At 31.2% G+C, this 13,609-nt stretch overlaps 1 protein-coding gene and 1 long non-coding RNA gene across 11 annotated transcripts in view; one reads left to right on the forward strand and one right to left on the reverse strand.

Moving 5' to 3' along the window:
- LOC143190964 (uncharacterized) overlaps positions 1-2,274 on the reverse strand; it is a 257,772-nt gene extending 255,498 nt beyond the window's left edge. The window contains exon 1 of the long non-coding RNA XR_013004362.1: positions 2,220-2,274. This is a non-coding gene — a long non-coding RNA (uncharacterized LOC143190964). The remainder of the gene's footprint in view (positions 1-2,219) is intronic.
- The window catches only part of LOC143190838 (uncharacterized), a 144,661-nt gene that overhangs the window by 46,609 nt on the left and 84,443 nt on the right, over positions 1-13,609 (forward strand). The window contains exon 1 of one of the 10 annotated variants that reach the window (XM_076395539.1): positions 5,100-5,290. The exons of 8 other annotated variants lie outside the window; for them this stretch is intronic. The gene's annotated coding sequence lies outside the window, so the exon portion shown is untranslated. Of the gene's footprint in view, positions 1-5,099; positions 5,291-13,609 lie in introns of those variants that run through there. One more of the 10 variants, XM_076395479.1, reaches the window with a different exon arrangement.

The raw sequence follows: 13,609 nt of genomic DNA on the forward strand, positions 1-13,609 counted from the left end.
CAATCTGCAACGACCTTGGCATTTCAAGATGTATATACTGTATCGATACGTTCTCGCGATTTAAATATGCATTTTTAAGTCCTACGAACGGTTAAATATTGCGTTTTTAATTTTACTGAAATGCAGATACGAATGTATAATAACTATTACAGTTGTGTTCGTGCGAATACCAATCAATTACTTCTGTTGTGTGTCTTGTAAAACCTTACCAGAGGATATTGCATTAAACTGATATTTTACCTCCTATTTATGGGATAAGAAAGGTTCATTCTTTATTTTGCTTGATATTACTGTTCACAATTTGCCTAGTAGGCATGGATATTGTGATAAATCTACATAATACGTGGAAGTAGCACACTCCCTACATGTGATTATTAAATATTAGCCGCTTATGTCGTAACTTTTGATATATATATAATAGTTTTGAAAATAGTTTACTTATACATTTTGTCTAGAATAAACCAAATATTGATCATTGTGATTAAAAATTATTAAGAGGTATATGTATGCCAATTATTATATCAATTAAATTATCAATTGGCTTATATAGGCCAATACACGTTTTTCTTTTTTAGACTAAATGAAAATATTATTGAAATTAATACCGAGGGTTTTAATTGTATTGTTTAAAATACAGTTATATATATATATATATATATATATATATATATATATATATTTGAATCTAACAATATAAGGTCTATTTTTGTATATAATAAATTCATAAGAATAGAGATAGATAAAATAAATCAAAACAATTAAGTAACAATTAAAAATTGACCATTATTTGACGCTAAAGAAATTAGGTATCGTAAAGTATAATTAACTTGGTTCGATAATTAAATAATCAGAAATGGCAATGGCTATGATAGTTATGTAGAACACTATAACTGTAATATCAATATGCTGCATATACTTAAGACCCTACTTAGAGTTACCATAAAACTATAGAACAATATTTCGTGTATGTACGGAAATTTATTTCTGCTTATAGCTCGCATAATAAAACTGAAAACACACGTCATCAAAATTTGTTATATCAGCACGTCGCAATGATACCGCATGAACTTGGCATATTAGTTTACAACCTTTGTCGGTTTATAACATATAATTATTATCAATATTATTTTGAAGAATTTTGCAGGCATTAGGCAACATGGCCCACTAGAAATAACCCAAAACCGTATTTTATAAGCTCATTCGGTTACATGTTTTAACGTACCAGACAGCATTCTCTTTCTTTTTAATTAAAATAAAATAGGAAGCAAAAATCGGCTCCGGGTTTAAATAAATTTTACATTTCTACAAATTGCAATTGCCAATATATTCGACGTGTATTGGTTGTTTTATTGGACGGGCTATATAAGTAATATTAGCATATATAAGCCATATATGCCTATTCTTATCTCAAAACTTAATTAAAACGTAATAATTATAATAATGTAGTGTTTTATGCTCAAAAATAATTATTACTAAAATTTTATTGGAGCACATTTTAATCCTTGTTGATTTTTATATTATTGCTATATTTGAAAGAACGCGTTAAATTAGTTAAAGTTATTTTAAATATAACAAATCAACCGGAGTTAGTTATGAGCTGTTTACAGTTTGTTTTTACCTTACAGTTTATGCCGTAAGGTTTAATTGAGTTTCACTTAATTCCCATTCACAGTCTTATGGAGCGAATTTTACTGGAGACAAATAATCCTTGTTGATTTTTATATAATTGCTATATATGAAACAACGTATTAAATTAGTTAATGTTAAATAACAAAACAACTGCAGTTAGTTATGAGCTGTTTAAACAGAACGAAACTACACAACTACATGGTAGGATTTACTAGATTGTCGCTTTCTATTAGATCTTACAATAGATGCCATATGGCTTAATTGAGTTTCACTTAATTCTCATTCACAATCTTATGGAATTACTCGTACTTTGAAACTGATTGATTCTTAGAAATGCACCAAGAATTGTGGGAGAATATAGTAATCATCGATGAATATTTTATGACTTATTTTAAAGTCATTTATTTATTTAGGTTAACGTATATAATGTTATAAATAAGTTCGAATAAATTTAATAAATCTACTTATGTTTATACTAAATCGGTTATATAAAGTGCAGGCTTGTGCTTTATTGCAAGTACTTAGTAAATCTTATTTTCATTTTTTATATCACCTGCTGAATAATAGATCACATAATGTTAATGACTTACGTGGAATCCCAGGATTGTTTGCTTCGCTGCCAAGAGCGTTGAATCTGAAACAAACAATACAGAATAAGTATCTTGAGTGGATAGAGGATGGCTCTGGATACTCCTGTTCCTTCCATCATCGGATTTTTCTTGTGATAGAACTTTTTAGTGTTTATCTTGATAACCTACTTCTGGGTCAAGCCTCTTCCTAATTAAACTAAAATATTGCGTTTTGAACTGGAATTAAACCCATACAAATGTAATATCCTGGGCTATCTGATGACAAGTACGAGAGAAATCATTTTGAGCCTGAACAAAAAAATAATATACAAAGGAGCGAAATGACGACAGTTTAATTAAAATTAGAATAAAAATAGTATATTGTCTATTTAGTAAAACTATCAAATATAAATTAACTTCTTGCTATATTTTATATTTTAATAATAGATTTCCACTGTGACAGTTAAATAAAAACTTGCCGAAAATTGTGTTAAATTGGCACATTAGTAATGCTTATTATTGGTACGTATAAGTTAGAATGTTTAAATATCTTCCTGTTTCTTAGACTAAAATTTGTGATGTAATATACAAATTATACGGTAAATTCGCATTGAGACAATTATCGTCATTGTTTTATGGCACTATTTGATGTCAATTTTTAAATGAGTTGATTTATTTCTTAATTTTTTTAATATTTACCCACTTATACCATAAAATGTATGAAAGCATGTAATAGAGTTAAAAAGGTTTGATTTGGTTAATTTGGTAATATTACTGTAAATAAAATGTTTTGTATAAAATTGTTTCCAAATAAATGGCGCTAGATTTTGACATCTTCCATGAAAATAATTTAAATATACAGTTGATCTCCTCATATCTGCATGATACATATTCTAAATGCTTCAATGATATTGGAGGTGGAAACCTACTCCGCATTCTCTGTGCTAAAACTCCCCAGGACGGTTCAATTATGTTGAGGTTGAGGCGATTATGCTGATTTATATTGTGACGCTCCTCAAACTAAGTCTGAACCTTTGTGGCTCTGTGTATGGGCTTATTATCATTTTGGAAACTGGAAGTATTTGGCAGCAATATGCTAGTCATAGTAAGAAATCATTGAGGATGTCGAGATATTCATTCACAGTAATCCGGCCAGTTATGTGAATGAGCGTATCACTTGAATACCACGATATTGCCGTCCAAATCATAACGAAACGTCCTACTTGACTGTAGTTGAACAGGAAGAAGTTACATAAACCCGGCCGTTCGTAGGAAACAGTGTAAACGATGATTCATCGGACCATACCACATTCTACCAGTCATAAAGTGTCCAGGTTTTATGATAATTGCACCATGTTCAGCGTAAAATTTCGTTATAAAATATTTCAGAATCAGGGCCCTTCTATGAATGTCATTTGTGGATTTTGTGGATGTTTTGTGGAGCTCCTGTCGTAATATTTTTGTCGAGATAGATTTACTCAAATGAGTATTGAGTTCTGCTATCACTTTTGCTGCGGTAGTTTTACGTTGTATGGTCACCATACATTTGGAGCATTATTCCTCCTCGCCAATGATATTTTACTATAATTCGTATATGCCGATATACCATGAATACTGTAGCTCGTGTTCAGATGTTTTCACGCTTCCGCTAACCGAGCATCAACGATTTACCTTCTTTCGAAGTATGAAAGATCACAATTTTCGCCGATAATTTGTTTTAACGGTAACGGTCGTAGAACAAAGTGCCTAATACACAGAAATATAAACTACAAGAGAAACTGTAAACTCACGAAGCAGTGTTTCCAACATACAAGGTGTACTATATTGTAAGGTGCTATATTGATGAATAATACAAATATTCATATCGTTACAAATATTAAAAATAAAGATAATACATGAAATATATTAGTATGAGTTCTACATATATAAAAATAATATGCATTAATTATTTATTACAAACGTATTTCTTCTATCAAATATTTTTTTCTTTAGTTTTTTCCAAAATAGAAAAACATAACAGAATACACAAAATATCCAAATATGAAAAATATAAATATATAACTAACGTTGAAACAATTTTTAAAAATTCTATTCTATTAATGGCCTAAAAGCGGCAGGCGGCCTAAAAACAGTAAATTCCATCAAAAACTGTGTTCGCCAAAGATTATTCATCAAATAGAATTTAATCTTTCAGACTATTGTGAATAAAGAAGTTTAAGAAGAACGACACTTGTTTTTTTCACACAAATATTATATTTATACCAACATCCTTTTTGCGTAATCGTCTCACATATTACCATGTGATTTCTCCCTGAAATTTGCAATTTACGTTTATCGATAAAGAGAAAGCTATTCCCCATATTCGCCCTAAAGATATATTTGACCTTGGATATGCACCGCATAGGGTATTAGTTGATACGGCAAGAATTATCACATTTACATCATATCTCTAATGAAGCCGAGTTAACTATAGAGAGTATATTGAAAATAAAACGAAAACATCAAGCATAATTTCTTTGCTCTCTGCGAACTAGGCAGGAAATAGCAGTCACTTGAAACTAATAAAAAGTCCTCTGACGTTAATAATACTCCTCTTATTGTTATATATAAAGAACTGACGTTTACAATGCAATAAAATGCTTTCAAACGGTCTCACGGATATTTTAGTGTATCGGAATCGTCACCAGTAACGATTCAAATTATATAAACAATTTTATTTATGGGAATATTAATGGCGATGGTGCACCGCTGGTGCAGATGGTCCGCGCCGTTCGCATTTTTGGCCAATGGACACGCACACGCACGCCGAAATTGTGGCAGTCGTCGCGGACGGTGCGACACGATCGGGGGTCTCGTTTCTGGAACTTTGCGAAGCCCACGCACAGTCCGTGCTCTACCCTGCGGACCGGATACGCGATCGGGTAGTTGGAGTTTTCCGCCGTTAACGCGTCTCCGTTTGTTATGACTGGTTTCACGGTGGACTCCACGTTAAATTTCTGTGTAAATAGACACCCGCGCACTCTGCTCGGAGAGTTACTTTTGGTGGGCGAGTAGCTAGTTCCAACGGATAATCTTCCATCGAGATTTACGAGGTAAACTTTGTGATCGGCTCCATTAGATTCGTGTAGGTTGCTGGTAGGATTTCTTCTGCTTTAATATATAAACAGTTTTTTTTGTTCGATCTAAACTCAACGCTCCAAGGTACAAAACATGATTCGATGTGGTTGGAATACGTTCACTGTAATATTACACAATTGCTATTTTGATGTAAACATTTTTTGTTCGATCGAATTTATAGTCTGTGCGAAAAAAATTCGCGTGTCTTAGGCATTTACATATAATTAACATTATTTAACATTTTAGTAATGCGAAATATTTTTTTATGTCAATTTACGATCATCCGTTTAGAGAATGAAAACATCCTCGTCCCTTGGTAAATCGAGGGAAACCCTCAAATTTCAAAGGCACGTACAAAGTGTTCACATATTTTTTATCAAAAATAATCAGATATTTGTGCATAATGTTATTGCTGAGCTGATGTGATGGAAACTCGGAAGTTATTTAGTGCAAAAGCCATTCAGTTTGCTTTTTAGGCACTAACTGTAAGCAAATAAGACCTCGTAGAAATATTGCAGACAACTGTTTCTATGGCGTAACTGTTAAAGCATTTAGTTTTCCAGCTGAATCGCGGGCTCGATTCCCGGCAGTGACAATAACTATTTGTTATTCTTTACTTAGAATATTTGTCAAATCAATTAGGCTAGTTAGCGGATCCCGGGTCTGAAGCGTTCCTTATTTTCTATCATTCTTGCTTTATTCCTATTTTTGTTCATATGGGCTGCACCTTTTCTTGGCCTACCCATTGTAATATTAAATATAATAACTGCTTAAGTTATTGAGTAAATATCTAATACTAAAAAGAGAAAAATAAAATATTTTTAACAATAAATTGAACAGACATCAAAAAATAAATAAGGAACTTAGTAAAAATTAAATATAGAAATAATAAAACTTAAATTTTTACCAAAACAAAAAATTAAATTACCAACAAAACAAATCTAAATTAATATAACCGTTTGGGTTCGGCACTTCAAAGTAGTTAGTCGGTAGTAGCTAAAATAATTAATATATTATTGCAAATAGATAAATAGGTTTACGTAAGTATTAAGCTAAATTGTGTGTATATAGTAGAATATAAAATACGTGTAGTAGATAGGGTAAATAACGTTTTTATTTATTTAGTTATTACAAAGATTACTATGTAGATATTTTATTTTAAAATAGTTTTTTTTGTATTAAAAATCTAAGTTTGATTATTTTTCGAAGCCGATTCAATTTTTTTGTTAAAAATATTTTTGATTTTAAGTGTTTCTTTAAATATTTTCGTAGACTGCTTAGAACATAGGTTATTGGCTTTTACTGAAACATGTGATAGCCAAATAGGAAAGTAAAGTTGAATATCTCAACAATGGATCCCTAATGTACCTTTGAAAGATTTGGTAATATGTATAGATTTTTTGTACTTCATTTTTCCTAATACTTTACAGTTACAATAGTTTCATCAAATTTTAACAACTTATTATGTCCTTATGACTCCACCAATAGTACAGCGTAAATGTTGCATTTAGTGTAAAAAATACTCATTTTCATTTCTAGTCAAAATTATGTACTAATTTTAAGTCTAAGTTGTTCATTTAGAAACCAAGCAGAGAATTAATTGTTAATTAATTGATTGAATTTAATTAAACTTTATTGAAATATTGTTGTAATTTTTAATGTATAAAAATCTTATATAATGTTAGAATTGATTTGAGCTATTTTACTATTTGTTTAAAAAATGAAACGAAACAATATGTTAAGAATAAGAATATTTTCCTTTTTCTTTTAATTTTCCTATTTTTTTCCTGTCTCGTTCTATTAAAACCATAGTATTTTTAATAATAATGAATTAATGATATACTATAAAAAGAACAAATATCTGTAATTTAAAATAGTACTGTCTAACTGTAGTAATATTAATTAGAAAATATTCAAAAATAAATAATATTAATAATATCCTATATATGAATCTCTCGTTACACGCGGTCCCGCCAACCGCGGTTTGGCTTTTCAGGTCTAAGGCAGCTAAGGACAGATTAGCTCTCTTGTTTTGTTGAACGTCTCAGGTGATTTTTTATTGAGAAGTCAATGCTTGTTTACAAATCATTAAAACCAGGGCTCTTGAAAAATAAAAATTAGGACCCTCTGTCTGTGTTCTGGAGACAAATCCTAATGCTTGAGTTACGATGACGTTATTTACAGCTTGGTTTACTAATTATTTTGTGTCTAGTGTTAAACAATATTTGACCTCAAAGTCTCTAACATTTAAGGCACTTCTGCTTATTAACAATGAGCCCGGACATCCGGAAAATAGAATTTTTACCCTCCTTGAACATAAATTCGCTTTCATTATATCCGGGTATGATAGCGGCATTTAAACGATATTACCTAAGATGCACTTTTAGTTGCATCTTACAATGCTTGGAAGCAGATCTTTTGGTGACTGTTAGCGAAAGTTGAAAACAATATGATATTGCTCATTGCATAACCATTATCAAACTTACAGTGAGTGACTGAGAAAAACTATGACCGGAAGTTGTTATCGATATCTCAGCATTGCCAAAGAACTAAAATTTTACACGTTAAGCATCAAATACATGGAGAAGATCTTCAGCCAACAGATGTTTCTTATATGATGATGAAGATGACAATTTTCAAGAATTAGCTGGAAAATCAACTACGTCTTTAACTTTAGACAAGATAAATGAGATTTTGTCATCTGATCATCAACTGCAGGACGTGGTCTTGGACCCGGATCATTCACTGTATCAGTAATCAGCTGTATAGAGAAGCGCACAAATTCATTAAGAAAATAATGAAACAACCAACAACAATCCTATTTTTTTAAAAAGAAACTTTGTTTAGTTAAGTTTATATTTTCTAAGTACTCGTAACTTTGTAACTTGCTCACTAGAGGTGTTCTTCTTATTTTATTTTTTTATCAGCACCTAATATTCATTAATACAAATAAATTCAACTATAAATCTAACTAAATTACATGTTTTTCTCCTTTTAATCCGTACATGGGTGTATCCGTATGGATACATGGATCTCTCGTCAACCACAGTTTCATCAACCGCTGGTATCTTATGGGAACAGCCAACCCCTGCTGATAAGGAGAGATTACTGTATTCAAAGTAAAACCAAAAAATTACAATGTCATTCAACATTAATTCTCAGAAAGCATGTTGATATAAAACCAATTTGTCATATATATGAATATGTATAGTTCAATTGAGGACTTTATAATTAGTTCATATAGCCAATAAAAACCAGAGGCTGTTTATATTTGATTCATGGAGTGCTAGTCAGTCGATGACTAACACCGACACCATTTGATCCGAGAACAGTTACTGTCAGATGAGATGAGAAAGAGAAAAAAAAATTGAAATCTGCCGGAGCACCGCGAAAAACCGCAAAGTCGAGGCGTCTGAAACTGGCGAGCAAACGTTGCGTGAAGAGCGAATTCGATGTGAAAGACCGAGAAAAGAACGGATATAAAAAAATGGCTAACGATCGATTCGTGGAAAACTCCGGCTCGGTGACGGAGACACTGCAAGCGAACCGAACTTGCAGGAAAAAAAACAAACCGAAAGATTTCGGGATTTTTGTTTTGTATCGGCGATGGCGAAACAAAAAAAAACGCTGAATGGGAAACCGCTTATTGCTAATTAAATTTGTCTAGAAACGAAATGTGTCAATTTCGTTTATTGTTCTCTTCGGGGACGGAGCGCGACTCATATTCACGGTTTTTTTCGTCGAGTTTCTAACGTAGCAAGTCAGGTTAAACTTTTTTTTTGCCGGTCTGTGTTTCGAAACGAGGCTAAAAACTGACTAGCGGTTCAAGGTTATGTTAAGAAAAAAATCTATTTGGCGCGAAATTACAGACATCGCTCCATCTAGCAGGATTTCTTTCCAATAACAGTGACCGTATTATTCAACTAAATATAACGTTAACAGAACAGTATCAGATTTCGTTAGTTACAAAAACTTTTTATCGATATTTGTCTTTGTTTTCCAAGAAATTTTAACATTAAAAGCTACATTGTGCTTTATTAATTGTTTATAATAAAAACAGTGTCTTACATTTTTCATCAACAGCTTGTTACAGTCTTGATTACTGACGTAATCATCAATGCTCAATTAATTATATAACCGCTAGAGTCCCATTAATCCCCTGTTATTAATTATTAAACTAAGGGTGATTAATGGAGTGTTCGGAATTACTGAATTATATATAAAAATGTAAGATTATCTCATAATGTTGATACTAGTTTAATAAGGGCGTGTATATATTTATGTATTTATAGGGAATGAACAAAGTAATATGAACACCTGACAAACACACAATATTTATTTATTAATAAGATGTTGAACCACCATTTACATTTGTTTTTAAAACAACAGCAATTCTTAATGAATTCGTAGAATATTTGAATAGATACCAAAGGAATGCTGTATCATTGTGCCAAAAAAATCCGCCAATTGGTCCAATGATGTTAGATTCTAAAATCTCACATTCGGACGTAAAACTTTCTATAATGGTTCAGGAAATATGTTGATGAATTTAATGTGAAATAAGGCTGAGCCGTTTTGGCTGCACATTATCATCTTGGAATAAGGCGGTATTTGGATAGCAACATACTAGTCATAGCAGAGTACCACGATATTGCTGCCCACTGTTCCTCCTCGTCGATGATGTTTTACCATGTTTTGTATATGCTATCATTATCGTCGATACTGTTGATCATGAAACTTTAAACAACTCTACTGCTTTCAAACATGCAAAAGATGTACCATATTTATTATATTATCTATCCCCTGTACTATACATGTCGTTATAACAATTATATCTCTTGCTTATCTAATTTATCTTAAAATAAACCTTAGGTCTATTTTGTTATTTTTTTTTAGTAAGTTTTTTCTCAGATATCCACAAATTAGTCATATCCATGACCGTTATACCTTTTTTATCAGCTCATTTATGTTCAGTTATGTAGAACTAAACTAGAAGGCTGCTCTTGCTATTTTTATTTCAATAATCGTGGTTAATGTTGTCTACTCTGTTTCCCTAGTCCCCCAGTTAAACTAAGAATATCAATTTGCTTCGCTTATCGCGGGTAATTAAAAAAATCTATATATGGTTTCTAATAAACTAAATTGATGTCGGAAGTTATCTTAACATAATGATTTCATTGGTTTGGGGTTCCTAATTTCTCATTTTTGAAGTTCTTCGTCTGATCTTCGTCGGTTGTTACTTTCATCCATTATCGAACATATCGAAATCGTTATTTGTTACAATGTTCGGTATTTACATGATTTTAGTGATTCAAAATGTACACATTTGGAACACTACTCAGTTTTGTATTTTATCTCTTTATATGAACAAAATATTTGACTTCTTTCGAGCTGAAATAAAATCTATTCCTTAAGCAGCAATATGACACATTACAGCGAAGAAAACATTACAAATATATCATAACAGACTGGCAGAAAAGTCTTAAACGATGTACTGTTGGGCGTATGAAATATTGTAAGTTATTAAAATTTAATTTTCAGTACTGGTTAGAGTTTCTATTCAGGTGTCAGTTTATCATTAGTGATATAATTATCATTAAAGATTGCGCCTATTGGATCCAAGTATATAAATTACTATGAAAAATCTGTCCTATGTCCAATATTTGACGTTCGTTGTTAGTTGGTGATAGTAATGATGACATCTTATTTAGGAAAAATACTGTTGATTTATCGAAGATGACTCCTTTTTATAATAAATTGCACAAGATACATACATTTTCTTGTTTAACAATTTTCTTATGACAGTGTATGCCTTATTTATAGCAATAGATATTTTTTGGAAGTTTTTCGAAATTACCAATTCAGGGTATTTTAATTCAATATACTAATGAATTTCTTCAAATATAATATTCATACTAAATAAAAATATATTACTTTCATTGTAAAGAATATTATTTACCAAAAACCAACAATTAATAAACCCATATTCCTTTTTCTATTTTAAAAATACAAATAGAACAAAACACTAAAAACGCTCAATGTGTAATAATCGCCATGTTATGAAATTTTGACGGGTATCCTCTGAAGGTTGGTACTCGTAGTGTCATATGAATTTTTCAGCCGGTGTCAATATTTGACTGATTTTTTGTTCGTTATTTTGCTCGACAACGATGGATTTGTCGGAAGAGTCGAATTGATAACTTTTGGTCAATCGAAGTCAATTTTGCTCCTTTAACCATAAATTGAAATATTTTATTTTTTTGGATCTCGAAAGCTTGTTATGTTGTAGAAGATTTTTTGTGTTATAATTAACATATAAAATATATAAGAATTATTTATATGTGTATAATTAAATTCTTGAAGATTTCTTTGTCGAGTTTAAAATTATATTTATTTTATAATATGTTATAAACTTAAAAGTATTATTTTTTAAAATTATAGTTATTATATTATATTTAAAATATTTTCTTTAGTGGTTCTGAAAGGTTTGGACGTAAAGTTTCAGTTTTATATTATATCTTCGACAACATGGACATTTAAATATAAACACACTTGTACTATCGTATTGGTATTAGTATGATTTATTATTATACTTGGTGCTAACAAACCGGTTGCTTTAATTCAAAAATACTTTATAAATTCTATCCTTCGACGATTCGAAAATTGTAGAATAGGAATGTTGAAATGATTTCAAATAGTTATATTATTTACTTTTGGTCATATTGTGCGCATAAAAACAGTTGTCTGAAAGTTCTTTGAGAGTTTGAGATCGGTTATCGTCCAATACGTCTTACTATTGTTTTCAAATTTATTTGGTTCTCCAGGTTTTTTGTCATTGGCATCAAAATTGCCACTTTTAAATCACTAAAACCCAAACCTACAATAGGTGTATGGTGGGGTATCCCCATAAAATTTTAAGGGTATTTAATGGGCTTTTCTGCAGTAGATTACTTCAAATCAAATAATAAAAGTAATTATTTATTATCAGCGTCTGTACATACTAAATAACTTCACATTACTAAAGCGAAAACTGTTACTTTATATAGACAATGTCAAAATAGTCGTAGTTAGGTTAGCTTGTTTACCCGCTGTTCGCATTAATACTTCTCGTTTTCACCGATAGATTTCGCTGCTAAAAATACATGTGTAGGAATATTAGTCGGGTTGGTCAGTCGGTCAAAATGTGTGGCTGCCGCTGCGATTATTTGTCAGAACACTCACTACTATTTTGGAAGGAATTTGCACGAAAACTGAAAACACTAGTTGAAGAAATACTGTTTATTTCAATGTTAAATGATGGGGGAATTGAAAAGATATTAGGTTAGGTAGAGGAAGTACGATAGCGCTGTGGAAGTGGTACTATTACAAAGGGATGGAGAAAAGAAAAGAGAGCGAGACGTCGTCGTGATGGTCTTTTAGAGCCTGGAACTGCATGGTACCAATCCACCGGCGTTGCCAACCTTTGTATTTTGTTGGTGAATTCGTGGTGGCCTAAATGATCGTGGCGGTCGCCACACATGCAACCACTTAGTATTCTCAGATTTAAGCTGCTTATTTTTTATTTGAAGTGAAATAATATTAATTTAAAAGGTTAGAATACATTAAATTGGTATTCGAATAGTCAAATAATTCGCAAATATAAGACTACTTTTTGCTTTCTTTGCTTAATTGATGGGGTCCCAATTATATAATTTTTAAATGCTGTCTATTAATAACATTTGAACGTTTTCTCATAGTTGATGAATCACACTTTAATTGGGTGATCGCATTACAAGGTTAATTTCTTGAAGATACTAGAGAAGAGTTATAGAACTAACTTTAGGATATTTACTGCTTTTAGAAAATATTAAGTTATATTTTCAATAAAACATTTGCAATTATCTGATTTTTAAATTAGACATGTTTTTTTATTTGCAATATAATTGTAATGATAGTAGAAGGCGACTTAAACAAAATATAATTAAAAAAAGGTGGATTACTTTTTACGCGCCTAATATCTCTGAAAATGTCAATGTTCTCGATTGATCTTGCGCTATAGATCGATCGAGATTTGAGAATAATTGAAAGTAAAACAGGAGGAACCTGATTATCGGTCCAGTACGCTACCAGAATCACGTGCGAGAATTTGACGTATTGCATTACCATTCAGAAATCGTATTTTTCTTTGCGACATAATAAAACTGAACCATTCTGAGCGGAACCTTGGCATTTAGTAATTTGTCGGCAGCGAATAAACCTACGCGACTATATATACTTTTTTTTTAGTAATTTTTTCGCGCAAAATACAGATTTCT

Source organism: Rhynchophorus ferrugineus, unplaced genomic scaffold, assembly GCF_030347505.1.
Source record: "Rhynchophorus ferrugineus isolate W39M unplaced genomic scaffold, kcgeb_rfMv2 rfM1, whole genome shotgun sequence".
Lineage (NCBI taxonomy): Eukaryota > Metazoa > Arthropoda > Insecta > Coleoptera > Curculionidae > Rhynchophorus > Rhynchophorus ferrugineus.